Here is a 5,738-nt window from a genome sequence, read left to right on the forward strand (position 1 = left end):
ATTCTATAGCTTTAGGAAGGGTCTCCCTAATCCATTGTTTTCAGAGGTTCACACCATTAAAAAGAAAGCAGCAGAAGTATTTCATTAGCAAAGAGGTACTCTAACTCCACAAATGAAATCAGTTTGCAACTCAGATCAGAAACATTTCAATCTCACCTGGAAGTAAATGTAATGACAGATCTTTACAGTCCCCATTGTAAACACCTGGCTGGTTTCCAAGTTTATTTTGGCCTTCCTAGACTATAAAATACATTAGGAAATTGGTAATTCATAGGCATTATAGTATTTTTTTTATTATTTTTCCTTGTCATATTCTTGATTTACTGGAAATCAACTGTTTGTATTTCTGCAGCATTATTGCCTCATTAGAAGAGGAATAAAGAGAAACAAAAGTTCTCTTAGTATGATGTACTTCTATTTCCAGCATGCCCAGAATCAGAGTTTCTAAAAAGTCGGTAGGTCGTCGGTAGGTCTTGCAACTTTCTACTTTCATCCCAATGTCTAAGTAAAAGCAGAGCTTTTTAGGAAAGTATAGCTCTGAAGATATAGAGAAACTGAAAATCCAAGACATATTGTCAATAAAGTTTTCAGCAAAGACGGACAAAGAATTCAATCAAATGCATTATGGCTTTATTACTGTTATTTTAAAAATCCCATCTGAAGCACCTATTTTTCTTTTCTGCAGGTGCAAGCAAATACTTTTCATTCCTTTCTCAAACACACAACCTTCTTAAACCTTTCTTAAACTTTCTTAAACACACAAATTGCTTCTTCTCCAATTCTTTAGTAAATATAAAAAGAATCACATTGATTCCTAAAAATGCATAGCACTTTGCAGTAGACATCCTGATTGTTTCCTACATTCATGTACTTTCCCTTTATTTCCCTCTGGACTCTGAGTGAAATGAAGAATCACATCTCATCAGATGTTGCATCCAAACTTTGTAGGGATCAGGAGTTCAAGGAACACCCTAGAACCAACCTCCCCTACAGCAGAGACACGGCTTAAAACATCCTTGATAGGGTAGATGCTTATCCACAGATCACTCTATCCTTCCCCACTAAACTCTCTTAGAATAATGCAATTACATTCTCAGAGACCCAGATCATTGTTTGCAGTCATTTTGTAATAAGGAAAATATAGGATTAAAAAGGTTATCTTCTGTTGTGGAATCCAGTGCTGTCTGACATCAATCAGTCTTCTTAAAATTGTTTAAATTTTTGTTTGGCTATTCTAATATAGAAATTAGCTTCTAAAATAACTGCTTTATGAGGGGTGGTTAAAGACCAGACTTATTAATGTTCACTTTTTGTTCATTTACTTCAGTGCTTACAGTGCTCATTACCTTACATACCTTTTTTTAGAAGTGAACAGAATTATCAGTCTCAGTCCTGTAGTTTTAAGTTTTCCTATCCTGCTAGCATGTTATTGTCTCACCAGAAAGATTGAGGTCCCTTTTCTTATATATTCTGTTTTTAGAATGTAGGTGACCTGAATTGTCCATATCAATTTAAGTGTCATCCCACCAGGTGAGATATATTGAAGCAAAGTTATACAGTTATATATATTACCATCTATGCCTGAAATAGCTCACCTCATATATTTTAAACATAGGTTTTATTTTTTCATGCCTGCATCACATTAATGGGTTATTGTCATTTTGTTCTTAAGTGCATAAAGAATAGCTGTACCTCCTTGTTTATATCTGAAAGATAGTGATTTTTTAATTTGGCTAAGTTTTTCATGTTGAATTTTCATATAGTTAGTCCATGGCACTGTTTTAATCATAATATTCTATTATGTACTGAACAAATGAAGTCCATTTTTTTACAAGACAGGACTGGAAAATTATGTGAAATTAGAATGATATGTGGGATTGAAGGGTACATGGCCACCTACCTGTAAGGTGGCAAAGACCTCTGTTTTGTCAGAAAAGTCAACAAGGATTCATCATTTAATAATAAATAAATCAGAGACAAGAAAATATGTAGCTACCTGTGTTCATTCTTTTGTGTGTGTGCACATGTGTGGGTGTATTGGCATCTCTGGAACAAAATATAAACAAGAACAGAAGCAAACAAACTGAGACAACAACTCTTCTGAGTCTGGCATCAGACAATCCAAGCAGCAGATCATTCCCAAGATACTCTCATCATGATTACTAAGAGACAATATATATATATATATATATATTCTTCTTAAATATTTACCCCTTCCTATTTTAATTTGCATGTGGTATTTTTTACAGAAAGATAATATTCATATAGCAATCTTTAGTTGCTTAAATATGGTGAGATAAGATGATGCAAACATGACACTCTTCAAGATCACAGCAGTTTCCTTGTGATTTGCACAAAATTTATAAATATTAAAGCTACTTCATATAAACGTCGGATGTGGCACACGCAAATGCCTCTAGATATAAACATAGACTCTACATTTGCAGTTTTAACTTAAAACTGTCAAAAATTGTCAAATAATTTTAGGCACTAAAGTCATATCTTTGGAAATATGCAGTGAAAAGCATTACACAAAGATTTCCAAACATTCTGGCTCATCAGTGTTTTGCTATTATTAAATCATGAAGCTACACAATGATACTTCCAGAAATGACAAACAGCAGAACATCCACTCCTCTTTGTGTTGTTAAGGATCAATGTGCCCAAAGTGCACAAAATGAAAACTGAAGGAGTACTAAATTAATTTTTGTGCTTAAGAGGAAATAAAATTATCAATTGCATAACAAGCTGTATGATGAAAAGAGAAGTCTCATCAATTTGACCTCAAATGTAGCCTTCTTGCTTTCTAAAAATCTCAGAGACCATTTTAAAAGCATGTCAAAGACCAGTGACTGAATACTTACAGAAAAATCAAAAGACATGAATGATTTATAGATTTGAGAAAGTAATGAATTCTGTAAAAAGAAGATATAGGAAATACAACTATTTTTGAACATCATTAAAAAAAAAAAGTGTTTTTTTTTTTTTTTAAACATGCCAAAGGATTGACAAGTACATGAGAGAAATAAGACTGAATATATAAAACATGCTAGAGCTTTTTGGTAATGGGAAATTGTTCCTGAAATTAGATAATGCTAAGAAAATCTAAACTATGAGATGTCTCACTACATTTATTTCTTAATTCACACATAGTATGCTAATCAGACAAAATGAGAACTTCTCACAAAATTTAATTTTTTCCTATCAATTCACATCATGTCCAATAAAAATGAGTTTTAAATAAATATTTTTGAAAACTCAGAAGTTAAAATATTTTTTGTATATGTTTAGTGAAGTTATGTTTTTAAATACAATTATATTTTCTGTGGTCAATTATTCTCAAGTAAATTATTTCCTTAGTAAGCTAAATCTAGCTTGGAAAAAGTGAAAGCTGTAAGATTTCAGTCATACCTGAAATTTATTGCAATAAAAATATAAAAACCCACCAAATCACAGATAGCTATTTAACTCTTTGGTATACAAAGATCTATAGCATAAAATATTCTTGACTTTTATGCTACTAAGATGTAATAATAAATGTGTCATTGACATTTGGCATTATGCCAGACACATGACACTTTCAAAATCACTTTTTTTCTTTTTTTTTTCAGCAGTTATTTCCACTGTGTCAACTATGATAAGGTTGCCCTTCAACATCCACTTTAAATCTTTTCACCACATCAGTGGTGAAATATAGATTATACAGTGGTAAAAGAGTTTTACTCTGCCTAGCTGTTGCCAGAATATTTAGCAGAAATTAATGCCTATGCAATAAGTGAGCTCATTATGTGGGGTCTCCATTTTACTTAATTGTAATTCAAATGTTTAGTATTACACTGCTAATCCATAAAATCTGAGAACCAAAATTAAGTTGGGAAAATATTTCAGAGCAGCTCTGGGAGACCAGATTGGAACACAAGTCTGCTTTTCTCCTATATAAATGGAATAAATGAGTTTGTTTGCATTCTATGGACCACAGATGACAATAAAGAAATTACTGTGTAGAAATGTCTATTTCTCAATTAACAAAGGAAGTTTTTTACTATTGTGACACAGTCCTTTATTTCAGGTCTGCCAAGTATTCTATGGGTAGAACTTTTCAACTCATTTCTTCTTAATATGATGTGTCTACTGACCACAGTGACAATGAAGGAAAGCCAGAATAAATTTTTCTCACCCCTCCTTGATTAAGAGACATTAATTCTGTAATTATTCAGTTTCTGATTCCTTGGAACATGGTCTACAAGTCCATTTTTATTTTATTATTTTTTGTCCAGAGAGGTTCATGAGGCCTTCAAATTCTTTCCTTATTTTAAAGAAATATTCAAACACTGGCTATGCAATATTATTACATTAAATACAGAAAACGTATATAATACAATTCCTTATGTCGCATTAAACAAAGCACAAATATGAGGCATTCAAGTTGGTTAATTTGTAACTTGTAGCTCCACAGAGGAATAGAGACAACATGCACACCTAATCTTAGCATTTGCAGTAAAAATATCCTTTGAGAAATGGCTTAGCAAAGTAGGAATTTGTTTTAAATGAAACCTAAACTAAGAAAGAAGTTGCAAATTGTGTCAGCTTGCATCTTTCCAAAGTTACCTGTTTCTAACATTAACATTCTAACATCTAACATTAACTTCTAACATTAACAGGATATTTCCTGTTTCCTTTCCCCCCCACGATGTGTTGAATTCAACACAGTGCAACATACCACAGAAAAAAATAGAAGCTATACTATTTTTCCTGCATTTCTACTTTTCTTTGTACATTCAATATTTTTTAAAGTAATAAATGGTTAATCATTTCTATTTCCTCATTAACCTTTTTTTTTCCTTTTTTGAATTTTTGACAATTCAAGAATTTCAAACAATATTTCCTTTTAGCAAATGCACATATTTAGATTCAAATTTTATTTTCAGAAATGAGAAACAATATTTTGAAAACAATTTTGGGGGTAATATTGGCATATCTTTTACTGGGAAAAAAGTGGCTTAATTATATGGCTTTGCTTGTCATGACTAAGAGAGTCAGAACCTCTCTAAAATTCTAAGAACAACTCTACCCAAAGAGATACCTTTTACCCTAAAAAGATATCTTCAGTTTTTCCTATAGACTCAGCATTTGTCTTAAACTATGATAAATGAAAGCACTCTATCCCTTATTTCCTAGTCAGCTTGACACAATGAATATTGTCTATCATCATGAAAACACATCATTCTCACTAGCTTGGTTGTTTTAGTATAATGCTAGAATGGTTGTTATGAGAATTCAAATGCATGTAAATTATAACATATTTTCAATTAGTTAACTAGCAACAGCACATTAACATCCACTTCCTGCTCTTTTCTATCTTCCTCAACTTTTTAGTGGTTCCATTCTGGAACCTTCTACCTTTATTACAGAGGAGGAAAGGAGATGAGCAGCTTCAGTGAAAATTCTTGGAATTTATTTTGAAATCTAGCCAGTGTAGTTAAAGCTGACAGACATTGCATTGAATCCACTCTGTTGAAGGCATTTGCCAGCACAGAGAGAGGGATGGAGATCAGTTAGCCAGAAAAATAGAAGGAAGTGTAACTTGCTCATTTGTAACAGCTGGATGTGTAAGCCTGTATCTGTCAAAGCCTTAATGAAACCTAGACTAATAGCCAAAAAGTTCAAAGCAGAAAGATGCCCTGTTAAATGAAAGGTCAGCCTTATCTCACGCAGCAATTTAAGCTAATTAAATACAA

The sequence above is a fragment of the Onychostruthus taczanowskii genome, unplaced genomic scaffold (genome assembly GCF_017590055.1).
Source record: "Onychostruthus taczanowskii isolate IOZ18803 unplaced genomic scaffold, ASM1759005v1 scaffold85, whole genome shotgun sequence".
NCBI lineage: Eukaryota > Metazoa > Chordata > Aves > Passeriformes > Passeridae > Onychostruthus > Onychostruthus taczanowskii.